At 34.3% G+C, this 26,121-nt stretch overlaps 1 non-coding gene across 1 annotated transcript; it reads right to left on the bottom strand.

The window, feature by feature from the left end:
- Positions 1 to 14,181: 14,181 nt before the first annotated feature.
- LOC114106397 (U6 spliceosomal RNA) lies at positions 14,182 to 14,288 on the bottom strand. The gene has a single exon (XR_003585182.2). It is a non-coding gene; the product is annotated as a U6 spliceosomal RNA (small nuclear RNA).
- Between the last annotated feature and the right edge of the window lie 11,833 nt (positions 14,289 to 26,121).

Below are 26,121 nucleotides of genomic sequence, written 5' to 3'. Positions count from 1 at the left end.
AATGAGCATTCACTGAAAAGTAAATACCTGAATGAATAATCATGTTTAAATGAGTGTCTGAGAAATTCAAAGAAAGAAGGTGCCATTTTAAGAGTTATGGAAAGGACATTGATTTCAATTTTGTAATATAAAAAGGAACAAATATCTGGTTAAGAGAAGTGCACAAAGTAGTCTATGCCAGAAAAATTATACTTACTGGTTTTTTCAATATGACATATTTGATAGTCTAGTGTCTTTCTGCAAAGAATATGATGGTTTAATTTCAGCAAAGAAAATAAGAGCAGGAAGACAAGAGAATCAGTTAATGGAAAAGAAAGAAGAAAAAAAAACATTATAAAAGATTCATGCAACTAACACTAGTTAGTATTTTGTCACAAAATTCTCTACCATTTCAGAGAAGTGTTTGGTATTTGGTGATTAAAGTTAATAATAGATCATGTAGTAGGAATGAAAATGCTGGTCTGTCAAAATCATGTTGCCTCTTACCTGGATAACTTACATGGTATGGTTTTCAATATAAAATGAATCTTATTTATTTTAAACCAATTTTATAGTCAAGGGACCTTCCTATTTTTGAAATATGTATTAGGAAAAAATAAATGTAAGCCACTGACACAGGTTAGGAAACTGTAGAAATCAGTTAAATGAAAACAAAACCAACAAAAATCATTGCCAATGGTTTCTCTTATCTCACGCACTTTGAAATGTAGGATACCTTGATAACAGTCATTATTAAAAGTAAATATGAATTTTGTATCCCACTTAATTTGGAGGCCATATACACATTCAGCAATTAATCAGATGTTGAGAAATAGGTTGCCTGTTTGATGCTTGCATATAAAATAAATGTACAACATTATTATTTTGAAAACTTGGTGAATTTTTTGTTTATTGTATCAAGACTAACAATCAAATCTGAATTGGAGAATAATTATTGAAAATATTTGGAGAATAATCAAGAGTACAGTTGAAAGTTTTCATTTTTTACTAAAGAAATTTAATTTCTAGTGGAAATTTGTAGCACTGATAGCAAATCAGAGTTAATGAGATCAGGATAAAAATAAGTGGAGTAGGCTGGTACTCTGAAATGAAGTGTTAGGCAGAGTTTATGTGGGAAAGTATATTTTCTACATAGTGCTCAGTTAGATAAGGATAAATTTAGACAGGCCTTAAAGTTTAACTGAAATTTTAAAATATGGCAATAATCTGTATTGTGTGTGTGTGTGTGTGTGTGTGTGTGTGTGTGTGTTTTCCTACTGATGCTATACAGATGTGAAGAGCATCATGGGTCATCTAAGGAAGTGGCCTTAATTGGCTCACTATGTACTTGGTGAAGACGTGTCACTGAAAATCTCTTATGAGCGTGTCAGGAATTAATAAGCTTTGTATCTAGTTCGATAATTTTATCTATAGGTATCCTAATTTTTCAAAATGAACTTCAAATGAAATGTAAAATCTATTTGTTTTCATTGGTTTATTATAATTACACATAATAGTTAGATTAGTCGGGCATATTTACTCATGTGTACAACATAATTTGCTCAGTTTCCTTGCCCAGTTCATCCTCTTTCCCTCCCCTCCTCCCTCCCCTTGTTCCTCTCCTAGGATGCTTTCTATTTTATTAATTGTTGCATTAATTGTTATGTATTAACCATACATAAAGATGGGATGCACATTTGATGTTTTACATATGCACGTAGCATAGTTTGGTCAGTTTCATCCCCCATTCCCTTCCTTTCTCTCCCCACCCCCAATCCACTTTCTCTACTCTACTGTCCTCCCTTGTAACATTCAAGTTAAATCACAACTTGGCAACACCCTGATTTTAAATTTACATGAAAATAGTGAGCTTACTTCTTATGAATATTATTTTGACATGTCATTAACAAACTGAATAAAACTTTTTGACTCATGCTTTTATAGACTGAATGTTTTTAATCATATGTTTAAATTCTATTCCCCAATGTGGTGGTATCAGATGGTGGGGTTTTGGAGGTATTTAAGTCATGAGAATGGAGTCCTCATTAATCAGGTTATTGTCCTTATTAAAGAGACCATGGAGAACACTGTTCTCAACCTCTTTCGACCTGGGAGGATGAGGAGGGGGAGGATGGAAGGGGAAAGGAAATGGGGAAGAAGGAGGAAAAAAGGGAAAAGGGAGAAAAGGGAAGGAGAAAGAAGGAAGGAAGAAGGAGGAAAGAAGAAGAAATAGAGAGAAGTATGCAAATCAGAAGGAGGCCTTCATCAGAACCAGATATGCTGAAGTCATTCCACCTCCAGAACAGTGAAACATAAATTTCTAATGTCTAGAAACTGCCAGTCTGTGGCACTTTGTTACAGCAACCAAATACTAAAACATGTTTTCTTTGTAGCATCATAATTTTATCATTTTGAGTATTAGGGTTTTTGGTGGGTATTTCCTCAAAAGAAAACAATATCACCAGGAAAAATCTGCAGTGTGTCAGATGATTCAAAAGCTGATAATGGAATGGTAAATAAATAGGGTCATTTGTTAACAGGAATGAAAACATGAAAGAATGAAATGAGGAGGAAGCAGACAAATCAAGTGTTTCTAAAAAAAAAGAAAAAAGAGATATTCAGAATGAGAAAGGGATGGAAATTACCTTGTATATGTTTGTTATGCGGCATTGGAGTAGGGTATAGTGTTTAATGGCTGGCTCTGAAGAAGAGGAATGTACTTGTCAATTTTGAAAAGTATTGACAGATTCATTGGAATTCTCATTGTTTAAAGTTCAGGGGCCCTTTGTTAATTTAGTGTGTATGATCCGACTAGAGAGAAAGCCAGACAGTCTAATTGGCTGTTTTATGTGTGTTTCTCTATGTGTCTTGACAAAATCTCCACTGTCTGCTCCATGTTAGCAGGCACTTAATGATGCATGTGCATTCAGAATCCATCAAAGAAGCTTGTAAATAATAGATGTTTCATAATTGAATGTAAGTGAATACCAATTTCTCTATCATACTGAACTCACTAATTTGGTTACATTCCAAAATCTTTTAGCTTCTACCTTCTAGAGGTACCAGAACCACAAGTTTTCTGTTGTTTTACTAAAATGTGCCTTTTTCCCAGAACCATCCAGCCCTCTATCTTCTATATAACACCTATAGAACATACTTTATGTAATCATTCTATCTATTGCCCAGAAAATGGTACAAATATCATTAATAAATATTAGATGAATGTTAGTGTCAATGTTAGTGAATGTGGTTTTCTCTAATTACATATGTTAATTTGTATGTATACATACACACACTATATATATATATATATATATATATATATATATATATATATATATATATATATATATAAATTTATATATAGAAATGTTTACACTCTCCCCTGAGTAGCTAAATTCATATATCTGCAATCTCAGCCAATGATTGGCAATCTTATATTAACTTATACCTATAAACTTTTCATTTGTCTATTCTTTCCTATATGTTTATCACATTTCCATTCTCTTCACCTTATTTGGCATTGTATTTCTTATTTTAGTTCATAATTTATGGTAAGAATTTCAGAGGTTCTCTCAGTTCATGTGGGTCATAAAACACAACAAATCATAACAAAATATATGAGTATAATTTAATTTCATGATAAATAGTAAAAATAATAACAAATCTGAAAAGTTTATCAACTTTTAAGAAAATAAATGACATTATGATAAATTGCAAATTATGAAATACCACACAGAGCACTTACAAATAATCTTTCATGTCTATGTCTCTTCCTTCTTTCACCTCTGGAAAGGACAGTTGACATTTTCATTTGTATGTCTCCTATATGCATATATAAAAATAATTCAAATGAGAAAAATATTTTAGTTTCTCAACATTATTATGCAATGACATGTGTTTTCATATCAATTCTTACCAATTTTCAGTGACTTATAGTTTGTTCTGTAGAATTAACAGGTCTATGCTAAAGAGTTAAATCCTAGTGAGCAGCATGAATCTTAAGATTCAGTTTAAGTGTAGGAACATCCCCAGAAAAAATAAATTTTAGTAACAGCTCAGCTACAATATTTGAATATACTCAGTGTAGCATCGCATAATGTCTAAATTTATGTAGGATTTTGGGAGAGGATATGCTTTACAGAGAATTGTAACACTGAAGCAACATATGGAAGAAACTCTAGGAAAGGAATTAAGATCTTATATTTAGTATACTAAAGAAGTATATGGCAATCAAAATATGTGTATTTGATAAATACTTGTGCTATGCAAGTAATTTTGTGCTTTGTATGAGACTCTGAATTAGATTGCTTTAAATGATCACACCTGTTAGATTTGCATTTTATTGCAGTCTTGGTTTAACACAAACCCTACAATCAACAACTTAAGGTGTTTCCAGTTTAGAATCAGAGCAATCTCTTGTAAACGTTCAACATATACTATTTAGCAATTGGTAATTAATACACAATACCTTTCAAAATGGCTTCTTCATCCTAATTTCATTTCTCCCTGAAAAATTTTTACTATATTCCCTGATAAATTGAGCAATTAAAAATGTTAACAATCAGGGACATGAAAGCTTGCCTTGAAAACATTCATCACCCTTTCTCACAGTGATTAAAAGGCATGTGTACTGTGACCTTAGCATCTGTTTAAGAGAGAAAATGACATTTTCTAGAGGTAGTAAGAAGTAGTAATGAATTGTGAAAAGGAATATTATGTGATTTCTCTAGAGTTCTCATGTGAAAGCCCATTCTACTTTATCAAGGAGCTTGGTAGAAAGATTCAAAGTAAATGAGCATCATCAATAACATTAATTACTGGCTGCCTCCACAGATGTGTATATTAGAGACACCAGGCAAGATGGGTTTTACTAAAGCAAGACAAACCCCTGAATCATACAGCCATGAAGGGCAAGCTGTGCCATGCATCCAGTTAGAGCTGACTTTATCACTAAAATAGATATGCTGCCAGACTAAAAATACAAAACATTCCACTAAGGCTGCAGAGCTATACAAAACAATCCACAGCACAATAGAGATGTCTATTTAAAAAGTAACTAATTTCTAGCCCTGAGGAATGCTATATGCATTTCAAAAAGAAACAGAAAATAATGATGCTAATGATGGCCACATGCTTAAATAAGTACTTGTTTTATCATTTGTCCCTAATTCTAGGATCCTCTATGACAGATCTAAATGTTTTATAACACTCTTCCTCACTTATTTGCTATGTGTATTTACCATTTTTATTATTATGTTCAGTGGAAATATCAGGAAGTGATTATTGTCTTGGATATAACAAGTTTAGTATAAGTACCTCTGGGTAAAATTACTTCAATTGAAAAAAACATATGCATTTTCTTAAGCAAAACTTGAACCTATTAATACACAGAACATCAAAAATATGATGGCATCACATTCTGGAGAACTACAAAGAAGAAGAAGGATTGATTATTGGATGAGGAAACTAGAAATCTACACATGGGACAAAATGCAATAAATACTCGGAGAATTTGTAGTGTTGTAGCTTAGGGTTTCCTGTCCCACATGTCTCTGAAACAGGCATATAGGTTGTGCTGAGCTATATTTACTATTAAGAGCCATAAGCTACAGTTTCATGTAATGACTTAGCGAAGAATCCTGGGCCAATCTCAGTGACACTTTCATATAGTTATTTTACCTTGGGCAAATTACTTAATCTTTTGTTGCCTCAATTCGCTCACATGTAAAATGGGAATAATAATACTATCTAACACAATAAGTTGTTGGGAAAACTAAAAATCATAGTGCCTTTGAAATGAGCATATGGCTTTTACTATATAAGTGTTTATTGATGATAATTATTAGGGTCTGCAGATGTAACTCAGTGGTAAAACATTTCAGAAGAATGCTCTAGGCCCTGGGTTTGATTTCCAGCACCACAAAAGTTGTATTAAAAATATCTACATAACCACTACATATCATTCTTTACTTCTGTCCCAACAAGGCAATGAGGTTACATGGAATAAGGATGTTATTTCCAGAAAAGTGAACTAGAAAGACCCTCTTGAAAACATTACATGTAATGGAGAATTGGGAATGATACTATAATGAAAAGAAATAAGGGAATTAAGCAGAAATTTAAACACTGAAAGTACATATTAAAATTTTACTGCCTTAAAAATCTTGTGTGTGCCATGATTCCTCTTCCTTCTCCCCAGACTCCTGGAAAACAATGACCTTTGCAATTTCATTATAGTTTTTCCTTTTCCACAATATTCTACCTTATCATTAATCCTGTAAACTCTCATGAAATAACATTTGAGTGACTGTCATCCAGAAGACTATGGAAACCTGATGATTGAATTCAATGTGGTATCCTGGATGAGATCATGGAACATTAGGGGAAAACTACTGAAAACTGAATGGAGTTGGATTTAATTAATAACAATATACTGATGTCAGTTCCTTAGTTGTGACAAACGTATTATACTAATGTAAGACATTAAGGGAAACTGGGTGGGAGTATACAACAACTCACTGTTTCATCATTAAAATTTTTCTACTACTCTATATCAATTGTGAAACAAAGAATTCATTGAGAAATAATAACCCTTTTAATTTTATGTCTTCTAAGCAATTATTTTATATATTATTTTCAATCTATTAATACTACTTAATGCTTATTTACTGTATCAAATAGGATAGAAGACACGTTTCATCTATGTGCAAGCATTTACTCTGATGTATTCGGTTTCCATTGCTGCATAGCAATTTGGTACAAGCATAGTGGTTTGAAAAAACACTCATGTATTAGTACAGTTCTGTAGGTCAGGAATCTGGCAAAGCATAACAAAATTCTCTGTTCAAGTCTCACTGGACTGAAATCACCATGTGACTTGGCCTTTGGTTCTTTGAAACCCACTAGTTGTCAGAATTCGTTTTCTTGCTGTTGCTAGGCTGAAGTCAACTTTTCCTTGCTGGCCATCATCTGGGGCCAACCTCTGCCTCCTTTTTATCTGACACAAAAGCACCTTAATATACACAGCGTTAGCCTCTTATATTCACAGTCTTCCATTACTATTGTAAAAATCCAGATAGAAGCTGATTTGGGAAGGCATAAAAATGTAATAGAAATTGCTCTCTCTTGTCTTTTACTATTTTATCAAGTCTAGTTTGGATATTGGAAATGTGTAAGGTATGAGAATGGTTAAGTCTGTCATTTAATGTCCAAAATAGTCACAATCAAGAATGTATCAGTTTTGGGACTGGACAGTACAATGTTAAAAATAGCAATAGACTTTACTAATTTTCTTAATTGTAAAAGCAAATCTGCCTGACGTTTTTGAGTCTTTGTAGATGTGTTTGTCTTAGAGCTGGGTTCACAGCCCATGACAAACATGAATGATGATAATCACCACCAGCAGTGCTTTACAGGCCTATATGAAGAGTGGTAGCTGAGGGATTGCCAGGGAACAGAAGAGGAAGCAATTCTTATGATGGCAAACGCCACTAAAGGAGATTAAATAAAAATATGAAACTCAGGCCTTTTTATTTAGTCCTTAACTCAATTATTGATATGAATACCAACATAATTTATTGTCAAATGTCTTTTGGAATTTGTATAGGTAGTGAGAACAATTAAATAATGTGAATTGAATGTTTGCAATACAATTATGCACAATTTGGCATCCATTTTCTAAATTCTCAAATATTCCTTTATAAATACTTTATCCAAATTTTGTTTACCAGGAACTAGAATATGATAATGATTATGTCATTTTTCTCCTTTTGTTGTGAATGACAAGTAGATATCTCAACAGAATGCTTTGGGAAACTAATATGCAGTGAGAATAGAAGTTCATTTTCCATTCAGTAAAATAAAAGTCATATAATCCAAATCAACCAGGTATACAAACAATAATTTTTATAAACAGAAAATGAATTTACTTAACATTTTTGTATATTTAATAATAAATAAAATACATACAGAAAAAAGGTATCAAATGTTACTGCCAAGCACTATGAGTATCCACAAACTGAAAACATCCATTCACTGGTATCTATTGCCAACAACAACAAAGTAGAACTAACCAGTGACTTAGAATCTGTCCCCTATCTTCTTCCAATCACAATCCATTTTATGAGCTAACTACTTATCTTGAAGTGCCATATAGCAATTGCTTTATTTTTAGACTTTGTATAAATAAAATCATTCCATACTCATTCTTTTAGATGTAACATCTTTTTTCAAAATTCTGTTTGTGAGATTCATTCACATTAATACTAAGTTGAGATTAGTTCTTATTGCCATAATGCATTGATTTGATTGTTTGAATATATTGCATTCACATATCCGTACCTCAATTAAGAGAATACTGTATTGTGTGAAATTTTTGACTATTAAAAATAGAGCTACTGTATTCACTTTCCTACTGTTCATTTGTAAAATAAATGTAAGCATGTCTAATAAGTACATAAGAGAGTACTTATGGTTCATAGAGCTGTATTTGGTATTCTCTGGCAATTAAGTCAAATAAAGTGTTACCTTGGGTTTGCCCACATATAATTTTGCTTACAACCTTGTTTTATTTATCTTTTCCCAAATTGAACTTTAAACTCTGAGTGATAATATGTTGTGTGTTTTTTTTTGGTGTGTATGTGCTTGTGTGTTTACATGTGTGTAAGTGTGTGTTAATAAGGATGTAGTGTTTGTGTATGTGTGCATATTTTTACGTGTAAGGACATGAAAGATTTAATACTCAAATAAATATGAACTTGGCCAATAAAGGAAACCTTGTTACTCCATTACCTTGAATAGGTCTACAAACTACTATAGTGCCAGGATATTTTTTCCTCAGCCTATATGGGCCATTGAACCCAGGAGAACACTACAACTGCTATATATCCCAAACCATTCTAAGTTCCAGACAAGATGTTGCTATGGCCTTAAATTTAACACCCATCCTTCTGCCTCAGTCCCCCAGACAGCAGGGGTAATAGGTGTGTGTCACAGTGTTTGACTTATGGCTAGTTTTAAACTAGAATTAAGTTCATTCATTTTTGTTTCAGGTAAATTTTCCCCTTTATTTCTATTTTGTGAAAGAATTTCAAAAACATTTTTTGTTTCATTTGTAGAACTTCTTTAAAATGCTAATACCATTAGCTTTTCTTTTTATGGATCAATTTAATTTTATATATGTGTGTGTGTATATATATATATATATATATATATATATATATATATATGTCTGTATATATATAATATGTGTAATATATATGTCAGGTTCATAGATAACTATATCTGTAAAGATTAATTTATATGACAGGGAGAATTGTTAGCTATTTTCCCATATCAATTTATTGTTTGTTGTATTATGATTCTCCAGAGAAACAGAGCAATAAAATAGACGGATAGAAAGATAAAAAGGTATATAAGAAGATTTATTATGAGAACTGGCTCCTGAGATTTTGGAATCAAAAAAGTTTCTCAATATATCAACCATAATCTGCAAAACCAAGAATGCCAATGGTATCATTCAGTCCGAGTTCAAAACAAATGCTTCAGGATATCTGCTGATGTAAGTCCTTGAGTCCAAAGCGCAAGAACCATGAGTTCCAGTATCCCAAGGCAGGAGGAAATAGATGCCCTTGTTTAAGAAAATAGGATAAATGCTTCCTCCACTTTTTAATTTTCATTTAAGTTCTCAATGGATTTGATGTGTCCAGTACACTTTAGTGTGGGTAAATTCTCTTTGTCTCTGATTCAAATGCCAATCTCTTCCAGAAATACAGTCAGGAATGTTTTACCAGTTGTCTGAGCATCTCTTAGCTCATTCAAGTTGACATGAGATTAATCATCAATATCTGTGTTTTTGTTTATTTGTTTTAGTTTGGGGACATGGTGATAGGGGGTTAGTGATCAGCTTCTGAGGACTAAATCATGATCATGGTTTCAAAGTCAGAAATTTCTGAAAAATTATTTTTTTTGGTTAATATTTTTGTCTTATTTTCTAATCACATTTCCTTGACCTCCTCATTTTTACCTGGTTTCTGTAATGCTTATATTCCAAATTATTTATTACAGGGATGATTCAGAAACATGTAGAATATTCATTATTACTCTGCCTAATTAAAATTTGCCATCTCTCAGGGCAAGAACTGCAAAGCTTTAGGAAGGCTGCATAATAATATTTTACAGAAAATTATGGATTAATTCTTTCAAATGAACGTTAGTCATTTGCACACACAGCTACAGAAACCTAAGGGACAATTACCACTAAAGAACTCACAATTTAGTATAGGTTTTCTATTATACCTATGTAACTATGTCCCAGGCCTCGGTTTGTAGCTAAGAGAGGTAAGAAATCCATTCTCTTTGCTGCTTTCCTCGTGTGTGTGTGTCTGTGTGTGTGTGTGTGTGTTCACACACACGCATGCACACGCATTTCCACAATGGTAAAGATGGTGATTGCTCTCCCTTTTATTTTAATTTTGAATCATATAGAAAAATTGTAACAATATTATACTTCAAAAGCAACAAGTTTTAAATTTTGTATCCCTTTTTATTAAGAAAATAAACATGGAAAATATTTCATAATAATTTCCTCACCAATACCACTTGAGGTAAATGGTTAATAAGATTCAGTTGTTTGATATTAGGCAGTTATAAGATATTTTAAATAATTTTACTATAAAATATATTTTTTCAGTTAATGTATATCCAAATGCACATGAATTGAATATGTAACTGAACTTTTATAAAAATCCATAGTTTTCTTCCAAAGGATAACCATATGTAGTTTGCAATATTAGCTCCTTTTTCGCACAAATCATTTAAAAATAAGATATTTAAGTGAACATGGCTTTTCTTTTTGCCCTTGAAAGACATCTAGTAGATTAATGAGAATTAAAGAAAACTGTCATATTTCCCCTTAGCTAAATATGTAGAATTGTATGAGTGTTCCCATTGATGGTCTTAATTTGAAATCTGGAATTTCCTATCAAGAATAAGTCTCCAATTTCAAAACATTTGAGTTTTGTAAGGAACTATAGAAACATATATTTAAGTAAATTATGCAATACATATGCCAAACTATCATTTAAACTTGAGAAAATTTGATTATATTCTAATACTATTGGTTTATTTGCATAAAGGAATAATATTTGATAAAAAATTTTAAAATTTTGCATAAAGGAATAACTTTAGAAATGCATAAAAGTTTAAATGTGTATTCTTTATGGTACACTTATATTCAATCTCTTCTACTTATTTTAAAAATCTTTTTATATATATATATATATATATATATATATATATATATATATATATATATTTATTGGTTGTTCAAAACATTACAAAGCTCATGACATATCATCTTCCATACATTTGATTCAAGTGGGTTATGAACTCCCATTTTTTACCCCAAATACAAGTTGCAGAATCACATCGGTTACACATCCACATTTTTACATAATACCATATTAATGACTGTTATATTCTGCTACCTTTCCTATCCCCTACTATCCCCCCTCCCCTTCCCTCTCATCTTCCCTCTCTACCCCATCTGCTGTTGTTTAATTCTCTCCCTTGTTTTTTTTTTTTTCCCTTTCCCCTCACAAACTCTTATATGTAATTTTGTGTAACAATGAGGGTCTCCTTCCATTTCCATAGTTTCCCTTCTCTCTCCCTTTCTCTCCCCCCACTCGTCTCTGTTTAATGTTAATCTTTTCCTCATGCTCTTCTTCCCTGTTCTGATCTTAGTTGCTCTCTTTATATCAAAGAAGACATTTGGCATTTGTTTTTTAAGGATTGGCTAGCTTCACTTAGCATAATCTGCTCTAATGCCATCCATTTCCCTGCAAAATCCATGATTTTGTCATTTTTTAGTGCTGCGTAATACTCCATTGTGTATAAATGCCACAGTTTTTTAATCCATTCATCTATTGAAGGGCATCTAGGTTGATTTCAAAGTCTAGCTATTGTGAATTGTGCTGCCATGATCATTGATGTGGCAGTATCCCTATAGTATGCTCTTTTAAGGTCCTCAGGGAATAGACCGAGAAGGGCAATAGTTGGGTCAAATGGTGGTTCCATTCCCAGCTTTCCTAGGAATCTCCATACTGCTTTCCATATTGGCCGCACCAGTTTGCAGTTCCACCAGCAATGTACAAGTGTACCCTTTTCCCCACATCCTCGCCAGCACTTATTGTTGCTTGACTTCATAATGGCTGCCAATCTTACTGGAGTGAGATGGTATCTTAGGGTGGTTTTGATTTGCATTTCTCTGACTGCTAGAGATGGTGAGCATTTTTTCATGTACTTATTGATAGATTGTATGTCCTCCTCTGAGAAGTGTCTGTTCAGGTCCTTGGCCCATTTGTTGATAGGGTTGTTTGTTATCTTGTTGTTTAATTTTTTTAGTTCTTTGTATATTCTGGATATTAGGGCTCTATCTGAAGTGTGAGGAGTAAAAATTTGTTCCCAGGATGTAGGTTCCCTATTTACCTCTCTTATTGTTTCTCTTGCTGAGAAAAAACTTTTTAGTTTGAGTAAGTCCCATTTGTTGATTCTAGTTATTAACTTTTGTGCTATGGGCGTCCTATTAAGGAATTTGGAGCCCGACCCCACAATGTGTAGATCGGAGCCAACTTTTTCTTCTATCAGGTGCAGAGTCTCTGATTTGATATCTAGCTCCTTGATCCATTTTGAATTAACTTTTGTGCATGGCGAGAGAAAGGGGTTCAGCTTCATTTTGTTGCATATGGATTTCCAGTTTTCCCAGCACCATTTGTTGAAGATGCTATCCTTTCTCCATTGCATGCTTTTAGCCCCTTTATCAAATATAAGAAAGTTGTAATTTTGTGGATTGGTCTCTGTGTCCTCTATTCTGTACCATTGGTCCACCTGCCTGTTTTGGTACCAGTACCATGCTGTTTTTGTTACTATTGCTCTGTAGTACATTTTGAAATCTGGTATCGCTATACCTCCCGATTCACACTTCCTGCTTAGAATTGCTTTTGCTATTCTGGGTCTTTTGTTTTTCCATATGAATTTCATGATAGCTTTATCTGTTTCTACCAGAAATGCCGTTGGGATTTTGATTGGCATTGCGTTGAACCTGTAGAGAACTTTGGGTAATATCGCCATTTTGATGATGTTGGTTCTGCCTATCCATGAACAGGGTACATTTTTCCATCTTCTAAGATCTTCTTCTATCTCTCTCTTTAGGGTTCTGTAGTTTTCATTGTATAAATCTTTCACCTCTTTTGTTAGGTTGATTCCCAAGTATTTTATTTTTTTTTGAGGATATTGTGAATGGGGTGGTTTTCCTCAATTCCATTTCAGAAGTTTTGTTACTGATATACAGGAATGCCTTTGATTTATGCATGTTGATTTTATATCCTGCCACTTTGCTGAATTCGTTTATTAGTTCTAGTAGTTTCTTTGTAGACCCTTTTGGGTCTTCTAAGTATAGGATCATATCGTCCGCAAATAGTGATATTTTAAGTTCTTCTTTTCCTATTTTTATGCCTTTAATTTCTTTTGTCTGTCTAATTGCTCTGGCTAGTATTTCAAGGACTAAATTAAATAGAAGTGGTGAGAGAGGGCATCCCTGTCTTGTTCCAGATTTTAGCAGGAATGCCTTCAGTTTTTCTCCATTTAGAATGATGCTAGCCTGAGGCTTAGCATATATAGCTTTTACAATGTTGAGGTAAGTACCTGTTATCCCCAGTTTTTCTAGTATTTTGAACATAAAAGGATGCTGTACTTTGTCAAATGCTTTTTCTGCATCTATCGAGATGATCATATGGTTCTTATCTTTAAGTCTATTGATGTGGTGAATAATATTTATTGATTTCCGTATATTGAACCAACCTTGCATCTCAGGGATGAATCCTACTTGATCATGGTGCACAATTTTTTTTGATATGCTTTTGTATTTGATTCGCCAGGATTTTATTGAGAATTTTTGCATCTATGTTCATTAGAGATATTGGTCTGTAGTTTTCTTTCTTTGAAGTGTCTTTGTCTGGTTTCGGGATCAGGGTGATGTTGGCCTCATAGAATGAATTTGGAAGAGCTCCTTCTTTTTCTATTTCTTGAAATAGCTTGAAAAGTATTGGTATTAATTCTTCTTTGAAGGTTTTGTAAAACTCCGCTGTATACCCATCTGGTCCAGGGCTTTTCTTGGTTGGTAGTCTTTTGATGGCTTCTTCTAAAAATATGGAACGCTTCACGAATTTGCGTGTCATCCTTGCACAGGGGCCATGCTAATCTTCTCTGTATCATTCCAATTTTAGTATATGTGCTGCCGAAGCGAGCACAATATATATTTTTTAATTGGAGACAATATCTTTATTTTATTTATTTATTTTTATGTGGTGCTGAGGATCTAACCCAGGGCCTCACATGTGCTAGGGGAATGCTCTACTGCTGAGCCACAACTTCAGCCCTTCTATTTATTTTATAATTGTTTTACATAGAAAAGACAAATTGTTGGCCTAGAATTAGATTAAAGTGTATCTCTCATCACTCGTTTTTTCTTTTTTTGTTATCAGTTTCAATGAATTTGTGTCATTTAATTATGAATAGTTTGGGGGGCATATTGAACCAGTATGAACTAAGTTTTGGAGCATATTGATAAAATACTTTATTTCATATCTGTTTATAATTCTACTATACCTTTATTGCACTGACTCAACTGATTAGATAATAAATGATATAAAGAAGTTGAAAAGTGTGTATAACATAAAGAATTTGCTTTGTGAATGAATGAATATTATATTTTTCCCTCAGATTTATCTGAAGGTCATGAAATAGTTTTGTTTCTTTTTTTCCTGATTCTTGCTAGCCTCCATGTCTCCTCTTCCACCTTCCACTGTATTACAAAATTATCTTTAAGTTGAGGATATTGATAGCAAAATAATGAAGCTTTGTTTCAGAGATGCCAAGTAGAGTTGGGGAACAACTGGGAGAGCACAGTTCATTTAATATCTTTAAATGGGCTTTTCTGGACTGGGTCAAACCGCAGAAACAACAATATCCAGGAACCTGGATTGCTCCTGCTTTACTTGCAACTGCTGAACAAGAACTAAAAGACTTCAAACCCATAAACCAACCATTTGCCTCTGCCAATCATGCTTTGTGGAAAATATTGCAAAGTTGAAGTTTTTATTCTTTTAACCTCTTCCATTCTCCTCCATCCCTCACTGCATGGTCCAGATGCAACTGAACTCTTTCTCTCAGTACTGTGATTTCTCATTTGAGCTTGTAATTGATTTTTACATTAGATTTATTGATAGACTATAGAATTAAGAATAGAAACAACAACATTTAAGAACAATTTTTTTTTTATGTTACAAGCACTGATGATTCAATATGATTAGAAAAGAATTGAAATTTTGGTAATTTTACCTTTTCTATTTTTATCTTTCACTTAAATCAAGGAGGTTATTTATTTTTAAATAAATTCCAGTACTTGAAGTTAACAAAGGAAGTGTTTCCTTTTAATTTGAAGGACTACGTTTTCAGAGAAAAGGTAGGCCAGAAAATCTAGTTCAGATGATGAGAAAAAACAATATATCATTTTAAAAAAATACTCAGTTTACTTTACAATTTTGTGATGTCACTGGCTTACTATATTTAATGACCTACCATATGACTTCTACTTAACAAGTGCTAATTAATTATAAAACTCTTAGTACTATAATTTTTTTGAATTGAAAATGCTTTTCATACTAAATCAGAAAACTTCAATGAAATATTGGCACAACTTTATTTTGAGATGAATGCCTTTCCTGAAATACTGTTGAACTCCCTGAACAGATATAATATAGTTTAAAAATATATATATTTTTTGATTTGGTGGTAAAGAAATGTTTAAATACTGGCATAGTGCTTGGTATATAACATTAAGTACATTTTAATTGACTATATCAATTAATAAATATACATTCTTATTTGAATTACAGATGGCATTTTGGAACATACCCCAAGAATTGTTTTACCCTATTAGGAGTGCCGTTTGTGCTGTGAAATATTTGCTTGACTAGACCAAGATATTTTGTGAGGAAGTCAGAATCATCTCATGAAAAAGACCACATCAACAGTTTTGTCATTGAAGGAGAGAGAAATTTGGAGGGTTAAAAGCAGAAAAACTAGCCCTGAAGCAGATTTCTCCAGTAAATGGATTTTATTTTGCCACATGGTTCTCATTTTGCCAGGAGACAGGTGAATTTTTTGTTAAGAACATATCCAAAAACATATCCTGAATTATCCTAAATTTTAAAATAAAGAGGATAAAGTAAGAATTGTGCCCAGATCAATAATATCAGAGGAGAAAAAAATTTTGAATCTACATTTTTTTTCTTTTAAATTTTTACTTTGGAACATTTACCAAAAAGGAAGTTAATATACTATTTTTCAGATACAATGACATTATCTTCAGCTAATTGATTTATTTATATATTTTCAGCTAATTGATTTAACAACATTTCAGGATCATTATTGGATAGATGGACACCGTGTTTTATGTCTTATGCTTTTTGTTTCATCTGCACATCCAGTCTGTCACCAGACAGACATTCATTAACACATAACTTATGTTATAGAAAGGTCATAATGAAGGTGTCTCAGCCCTGCCTTATGGTTGAATTGACCCCATTGTCCTTCCATGCCCATAAGTATTCAATAAATTGCCATATTTAAAAATATGTAAGAGATGAAGTACTCTATTCTGTTGGCATCTTCACAGCTGTTCTACTTCTTTTTTGGCAGATTCACTGTCTCTTGACCAAATCATTATGAGACAGATTCAAGAGCTTTTAATTGTACTATATTTTAGTAGCTTAGGAGACAGAAATGTGAATAGGGTTAGTATCAAAGGACAGAATTGCATCTTTGTATTTTTATATTTAAAGATCATATGAAGAAGAGTCAAAACTAAATTATACTTTTCTTCTGTGGAATATATTCGAGTCTCAATTGACTAAATATCTACTCCATCCTCCACCCCTTTGGAACCAATACACTGTCTCATCAATGCTTTAATCAATAACTTGTAGTGCTCCAGTGTTCGAGATCTAATTTTTAAAGCAGGAAAAGCATTAGAGAGGATAGCATTTTGTACTAGAGCTATTGGTATTTTTCAGAGGATATACAGAGTGGTTCTATGATTTTTTTTGTTTTTGTTTTTAATTGTCATCTCACATGGACATATTTCTTCAATCTTATGAGTGTGATGCAAAATAAATTTGTATTATGATCACCTATTGATGAATACCACTGTCTTCAATTATACAGGCCCACATTAATTCTGAATCTATATTTTGTATGCCCTATGCAACAGCCCTACTATTTCATTCTCTCGGAGGACAGAAGAACTACTTGACTTTTCCTGAAGTTCTCTTCGATACTCTGTACTGTAAAAAGACAAGACTCACAGACTACAATCCACTAGTCTATCCCCAGGTACTCAAGGAAGCAAAATCAACTTCATTAGTAAAATTCATAGTAATAAATTCAAACTTAAGGTTTTCTTCATTTAGTAAGTTTTAATTGAGCTCTGTTCTTGGTTCACAGTAGAATGGATGGATATTTATATTCTACAGGTAATTTTATTTTTAAATAATTATATATACTGGTTACATGAAATTCTGTTTAAAACTTCAGATTTTTTTTTCAGGGATTGAACTTAGGGGCACTCATCAATTGAGCCACATCCCCAGCCCCTTTTGTATTTTATTTAGAGACAGGGTCTCAATGAGTTGCTTAATGCCTCACTGTTCATGAGGCTGGCTTTGAACTTGTGAGCCTCCTGCCTCAGCCTCCAGAGCTATTGGGATTATAAGTGAATGCCACCACACCTGGCTAAAATTTCAGATTTTAATTGAGGACTTCTGGAGTAAAGCCAGAAATTGTGTATTTCATATAAGCTTTCAAGCTGGCCCATTGACATCTCTTTGAGTACCAGTGTCCTAAAAGGTAATGAGGTCACTCAAATCACAAAAGCTTAAACACATCAATGTGTGAACAATGGGGTAAGCTTTATTGGCAGAGTTAAGAGTTAAGCATTAAGAACATATCCAAGGCTAGTGGAATGCCTAGAGCTTTTAATCCCAGAGGCTCTGGAGACTGAGGAGGGAAGATCACAAGTTCAATGTCAGACTGAGCAATTTAGGCCTTAAGTGACAAAATTGACTATCTGAGAACAAAAAGTAAAATGGCTGTGAAAGTTGCTCAGTGGTTAAGAAAGCCTGGGTTCAATCCCAGGTAACAACAAGAACAAGAACAAGAACAACAACAACAAAAACACAAAATGTATCAAAGAAGGTTTCATTGTGAAGGAAGGCAAAAACTGAGTCCCAAATGGTATGTAGAATTTTGATAAACAAATTATTACAGAAAATATGCTGCCATTTATGATACAATGAATAATGTAGTAAGACAGACTCATGAAGAAGTCTGAGATACTGTGAAAATCAGTGTGGTAAGAATGTAAGCGAACCTGTGGGAACTGTCAAACTAAGATGATAGTGGGAAAGTAGGCTGGTCCAGATTAAAGGAAGAAATCAACACAATGGGTTTTGTATTCTTTAATTTGCATAAGTAGAAGGGGTTATAGACCACAGAATAAAATTGTTTCTATCATTTAAGGTAATAATGTTGAAGTCATTTTCAGGATTCATTGATAAGGAAAGTCTGGTGACAGTAAAACACAGAAAAATATTTTTTTTTATTTTTATGTTTTAGAATTTGTTTAACCTGTGATACATGACAGCAGAATGCATTTCAATTCATAGTACACGTATAGAGCACAATTTTTCATGTCTCTGGTTGCACACAATGTAGAGTCACACTATTCGTGTCTTCACATGTACTTAGGGTAAGGACGTCCTTCTCATTCCACCATCTTTCCTATCCCCATGACTCCTCCCTTCCCCTCCATTCTCTTTGCCTTATCTAAAGTTTCTTCATTCCTCTCATGCTCCCCTCCCTGTCCCCATTACGAATCAGTATCCCCATATCAGAGAATACATTCCACCTCTGGTTTTGGGGGATTGTTTTACTTTACTTAGCATAATATTCTCCAACTCCATTCATTACCTGCAAATGCCATGATTTTATTCTCTTTTAATGCTGAGTAATATTCCATTGTGTATATGTACCAAATTTTCTTTATCCAGTTAACTACTGAAGGGCATCTAGATTGGTTCCATAATTTAGCTTTTGTGAATTGTGCTGTTATAAACATTGATGTGGCTGTGTCCCTCAGTATGCTGTTTTTAAGTTCTTTGGGTATAAACTGAGGAGTAGGATAGATGGGTCAAATGGTGTTTCCATTCCAAGTTTTCCAAGGAGTCTCCATACGGCTTTCCATATTGCTGCACCAATTTGCAGTCTCAGCAGCAATGTATCTGTGTGCCTTTTTCCTCCCATTCTTGACAACACTTGTTTGTATTCTTAATAGATGACATTCTGACTGGATTAAGATGAAATCTTAGATTACTTTTGATTTGCATTTCTGTAATAGCTAGAGATGTTGAAACTTTTTTTTTATATATTTGTTGATTGATTATATATCATCTTCTAAAAAGTGTCTGTTCAGTTCTTTGGCCCATTTACTGATTAAGTTGTTTGTATTTTTCGTGTTAAGTTTTTTGAGTTTTTTATACATCCTAGAGATTATTGCTCTATCTGATATGCATGTGATAAAAATTTGCTACCATTCTGTAGGTTCTGTATTCACTTCACTAATTTATTATTATTATTATTTTATTTATTTATTTATTTAGCCGAGAAGAAGCTTCTTAGTTTGAATCCATCCATTTATTGATTCTTGATTTTAATTCTTGCACTTTAGGAGTCTTGTTAAGGAAGATGGAGCCTAATCCAACGTGATGAAGATTTGGGCCTACTTTTTTTTTTTTTTCTATTAGGTACAGGGTCTCTGGTTTAATTCTTAGATCCTTGATCCACTTTGAGTTGAGTTTTGTGCATGGTGAGAAATAGGGGCTTAATTTCATTTTACTACATATGGATTTCTAGTTTTCTCAGCACTATTTGTTGAAGAGGCTACCTTTTCTCCAATGTATGTTTTTGGTGCCTTTGTCTAGTATGAGATAACTGTATTCATGTGGATATGTCTCTGTGTCCTCTATTCTGTACCTTCATTCTAAAAGTCTGTTTTGGTGCAAATGCCATGCTGTTTTTATTAACTGTTGCTCTGTAGTGTAGTTTCAGGTCTGGTGTGGTGATGCCACCAGTTTCACTCTTCTTGCTAAGGATTGCTTTGGCTATTCTGGGTCCCTTATTTGTCCAGATGAATTTCATGAATGCTTTCTATTTCTATGAGGAATGCCATTGAGATTTTGATCAGGATTTCATTAAATCTGTATAGTGTTTTTACTAGTACAGTCATTTTGACAATAATAATTCTGCCTATCCAAGAACATAGGAGATCTTTTCACCTTCTAGGGTCTTCTTTAATTTCTTTCTTTAGCATTTTGTAGTTTCCATTGTAGAGGTCTTTCACCTGTTGCGTTAAGTTGAATCCCACATATATTATTTTATTTATTTTTTTTTTCAGGCTATTGTAAACGGGGTGGTTTTCCAAATTTCTCTTTCAGAGGATTTACCACTGATCTATAGATGCCTATAATTTATTAGGGTTGATTTAATATCCTTCTACTTTGCTGAATTCATTTATTTGTTCTAGAAGTTTTCTGGTAGAATGTTTTGGATCCTCTAGGTATAGAATCATGTCATTGGCAAATAGTGATAATTTGAGTTATTTTCCTATCCGTATCCTTTTATTTCATCTAATTGCTCTGGCTAGAGTTTCAAGAACTATGTTAAATAGAAGTGGTAAAAGAGGGCATCCCTGTATTGTTCCAGTTTTTAGAGGGAATGCTTTCAATTTTTTCTGCATTTAGAATGACATTGGCCTGGGGCTTAGCATATAGCCTTTATGATGTTGAGATATATTCCTGTTATCCCTAATTTTCCTACTGTTTTGAATGTAAAGGGGTACTGTGTTTTGTCAAATGATTTTTCTGCATCTATTGAGATGATCATATAATTCTTATGTTTAAGTTATTGATGTGATGAATTATATTTATTGATTTCCATATGTTGAGCCATACTCACAACTCTGGGATAAAATCCCACTTGATCATGGTGCACAATCTTTTTGATATGTTTTTGTATTTGGTTTGCCAGAATTTTACTGAGAATTTTTGCATCTATAAGCATTAGAGATACTGGTCTGAAGTTTTCTTTCTTTAATGTGTCTTTGGTTTTGGAATCAGAGTGATATTGGCCTCATAGAATGAGGTCAGAAGTGTTCCTTTTTTTTCATGTAATAATTTGAGTAATACTGGTATCAATTCTTCTTTGAAGGTTTTGTAGAACTCAGCTGTGTATTCATCTTATCCTGGGATTTTCTTGGTTGGTAGGCTTCTGATGGCATCTTCCATTACATTGCTTGAAACTTATCTGTTTAACTTGTGTATATCATGCAGATTCAGTTTGGGCAAATAATATTACTCTCGAAATTTGTTGATCCTTCAATATCTTGTATTTTATTGGAGTAAAAATTTTCAAAATAGTTTCTAGTTATCTTCTGTATTTCTGTAGTGTCCATCGTGATATTTCTTTTTTCATCATGGATGCTAGTAATTTGAGTTTTCTTTCTCCTTCTCTTTGATAGCATGGCTATGGGTTTATCAATTTTATTTATTTTTTCAAAGAACCTACTTTTTGTTTTTTCAATGTTTCCCATTGTTTCTTTTTTTTCAATTTCATTTATTTTGTTCTGATTTTATTTATGTGCTATGTTCTAATTCTTTTGATGTTGATTTGTTCTCCTTTTTCTAGGGCTTTGAGATGTAATGCTAGATCATTTATTTGTTGACTTTTTCTTCTCTTAAGAAATGAACTCCATGCAACCAACTTTCCTCTTAGTATTGCCTTTATAGTGTCCCAGAGATGTAATATGTTGTATTTGCATTCTCATTCACCTCTAAAAATTTTTTAGTCTCCTCTTTGCTGTCTCTTCCAATCCATTGTTCATTCAATAGCATATTATTTAGTTTCCATGTGTTGGAGTAACTTTATTTCTTATTTTATCATTGAATTCTAATTTCATTCAATTATGATTGGATAGAATGCAGTGCAATATCTCTATATTTTGTATATGCTAAAAGTGCTTTGTGGCATAGTATATGGTCTACTTTAGAGAAAGATCCATGTGCTGCTGAGAAGAAAGTGTATTCACTTGTTGATTGATGAAATGTTCTATATACGTCATTTAAGTCTAAGTTATTGATCGTATTATTGAATTCTATAGTTTCTTTGTTCAGCTATTATTTGGATGATCTATACAGTGTTGAAAGAGGTGTGTTAATGTCACCCAGAATTATTATGTTGTAGTCAATATGGCTCTTGAACTTGAGAAGAGTTTGTTTGATGAATGTAAATTCTCAATTGTTTGAGGCATATATATTTATAATTGTTATGTCTTGTTGATGTATGGTTCCCTTAAGCAGTATGTAGTGTTCTTCTTTATCCCTTTTGATTAACTTTAGCTTCAAGTCTACTTTATTTGATATGAGGATGGTAACCCTGCTTGTTTCCGCAGTCCATGTGAGTGGTATTATTTTTCCCAAACCTTCACCTTCAATCTCTGGATGTCTTTTACTATGAGATGAGTCCCTTGAATGCAGAACATTGTTGGGTCTTCTTTTTAAATCCAATCTGCCATTTTATGTTTTTTTGATTGATGAGTTTAGGCCATTAACATTGATGGTAATTATTGAGACATGATTTGTATTCTCAGTCATTTTTGTTTATTTTTTATACTTGACTTGGTTTTACTTTTTTCTTCTTCTTTCTTTTATTTTAATACCTTCCTCTGCTGATTTTCATTGTTGTTTTTTATTTCCTCCTCAAGAAATATTTTGCTAGGGATATTTTGTAGTGCAGACTTTCTAGTTGTAACTTTTTTAAACTTTTGTTTATCTTGGAAGGTGTTATTTTGTCATTAAATCTGAAGCTTAATTTTGTTCAATATGATTCTTGGTTAGCACCCATTTTCTTTCAGAGCTTGGTATATGTTGTTCCAGAATCTCCTGGCTTTGAGGTTCTGGGTTGAAAAATCTGCAGAGGGCGCCTGCCAGGTAGGGGAACTGTGACCACCAACAGAAAAGGCCCAGTGGCCCATGGCGGGACAGAGCTCCCAATCACTCCTGCAAGGTAGGCGGGCCTGCGACCCACCGGCAGAAGAGGAGCAGCGGCCTGCTGAGAGGCAGAGCCGCCCCCTCCCCCTGCGCCGGCAAGGTAGAGGGAACTGTGACCACCCACAGAACAGGCCCAGCGGCCTGCTGAGGGGCAGAGCCGCCCCCCACCCCCCGCGCCTGCCAGGTAGGCGGAACTGTGACCACCGACAGAAAAGGCCCAGTGGCCCGCTGAGGGGCAGAGCTTCCAATCACTCCTGCAAGGTAGGCGGGCCTGCGACCCACCGGCAGAAGAGGAGCAGCGGCCTGCTGAGAGGCAGAGCCTCCCCCTCCCCCCCACGCCTGCAAGGTAGACGGAACTGTGACCACCATCAGAACAGGCCAGACCTGCAACCGACAGACAGAACAGGCCCAGTGGCCTGAGGAAGGGTAGAGCCGCCCCCCCCCCCCCGCTCCTGCAAGGTAGGCGGACCTGCGACCCACTGGCAGTACAGCCCCAGAGGCCTGCAGAGGGGCAGTGCCGCTGCCTGCGCCTGCAAAGTAGGCAGAACTGCGACCACCGACAGAACAAGCCTAGAGGCCCGCAGAGGGACAGAGCCGCTGCCCGCGCCTGCAAGGTCGGCAGACCTGCTACCGACCGGCAGAGCAGGCCCAGCGGCCTGCCGGCGAGGTAGGCACATTGCCCCAATTGGAGGAGGGGCAGAGCCGACACCCGCGCCTGCGAGGGAGACTTTGCAACTATACAAGACCAATATAAATATATAGGGGGAAAATTCAATAGCACAACAGTTTCACCAAGTAGAAAGGAACGCGAACAGTATGAAGAGACAAGGAAAGAAAGGACCACAAGCAATGCAGGTCAACTCAACGTTAGAAGAGGTAATAGCTGCAGCAGATGGAATGTCAGATAAAGAATTCAGGATATACATGCTTCAGATGATCTGGAGTCTCAAGGAAGACATCAGACAGCAAAATCAGACAATGAAAGATCACTTCAACAATGAATTACATAAACAAATCCAAGAAGCAAAAGATCAACTATACAGGGAGATAGAGGTTATAAAAAACAAACAAACAGAAATCCTAGAAATGCAGGAAGCAATAAACCAACTTAAAAACTCAATGGAGAATACAACCAGCAGAGTAGAACACTTAGAAGATAGAACATCAGACAATGAAGACAAAGTATTTCAACTTGAAAAGAACATAGACAGCTCAGCAAGACTGTTAAGAAACCATGAGCAGAACATCCAAGAAATATGGGATAACATCAAGAGACCAAATTTAAGAGTCATTGGGATACAGGAAGGGACAGAGTTTCAAACCAAAGGAATGAGCAATCTATTCAATGAAATAATACGAGAAAACTTCCCAGACTTGAAGAATGAGACAGAACCCCAAATCCTAGAAGCCTACAGGACGCCGAATGTGCAAAATCATAAGAGACCCACACCTAGACACATTATAATGAAGATGCCCAACATACAGAATAAGGAGAGAATTTTAAAAGCTACAAGAGAAAGGAAGCAGATCACATTTAGGGGTAAGCCAATCAGGATAACAGCTGATCTTTCAACACAGACTCTGAAAGCTAGAAGATCCTGGAATAACATATTTCAAACACTGAAAGAAAATGGGTTCCAACCAAGAATTGTGTTTCCAGCGAAATTAAGCTTCAAGATGGAAGATGAAATTAAAACCTTCCACGATAAACAAAACTTAAAAGAATTTGCAGCTAGAAAACCATCTCTTCAAAACATCCTTGGCAAAACATTACAGGAAGAGGAAATGGAAAATAACAATGAAAACCAACAGTGGGAGGTAGGACAGTAAAGGGGGGAAAAATAATCAAAGAGGAAAACAAACCATGTTTAGTAACAGAAATAAACAAATATGGCTGGAAGAACAACCCATATCTCAATAATAACCCTAAATGTTAATGGCTTAAACTCACCAATCAAGAGACACAGGCTAGTAGAATGGATCACAAAACAAGACCCAACAATATGCTGCCTACAGGAGACCCATTTGATAGGAAAAGACATACATAGGCTGAAGGTGAAAGGTTGGGAAAAATCATATCACTCATATGGACTTTGGAAACAAGCAGGAGTATCCATACTCATATCAAATAAAATAGATTTCAAGCCAAAGTTAATCAAAAGGGATAAAGAGGGACACTACATACTGCTCAAGGGAACCATACACCAACAAGACATAACAATCATAAATATATATGTCCCAAACAATGGTGCAGCTATGTTCATCAAACAAACTCTTCTCAAGTTCAAGAGTCTAATAGACCACCATACAATAATCATGGGAGACTTCAACACACCTCTATCACCACTGGACAGATCTTCCAAGCAAAAGTTGAATAAGGAAACTATAGAACTCAATAACACAATTAATAACCTAGACTTAATTGACATATATAGAATATACCACCCAACATCAAGCAGTTACACTTTTTTCTCAGCAGCACATGGATCCTTCTCAAAAATAGATCATATATTATGTCACAGGGAAACTCTTAGACAATATAAAGGAGTAGAGATAATACCATGCATCCTATCTGATCATAATGGAATGGAACTGAAAATCAACGATAAAAGAAGGAAGGAAAAAGAATACATCACTTGGAGAATGAACAATAGGTTACTGAATGATCAATGGGTTATAGAAGACATCAAGGAGGACATTAAAAAATTCTTAGAGATTATTGAAAACACAGACACAACATATCGGAATCTATGGGACACATTGAAAGCAGTTCTAAGAGGAAAATTCATTGCTTGGAGTTCATTCCTTAAAAAAAGAAAAAACCAACAAATAAATGATCTCATACTTCATCTCAAAATCCTAGAAAAAGAAGAGCAAAACAACAGCAAAAGAAGTAGAAGGCAAGAAATAATTAAAATCA

Source organism: Marmota flaviventris, chromosome 8 (assembly GCF_047511675.1).
Source record: "Marmota flaviventris isolate mMarFla1 chromosome 8, mMarFla1.hap1, whole genome shotgun sequence".
Taxonomy (NCBI): Eukaryota; Metazoa; Chordata; class Mammalia; order Rodentia; family Sciuridae; genus Marmota; species Marmota flaviventris.
The sequence above is the reverse complement of the archived record's forward strand: the minus strand, read 5'-3'. Positions and strand labels throughout refer to the sequence as shown.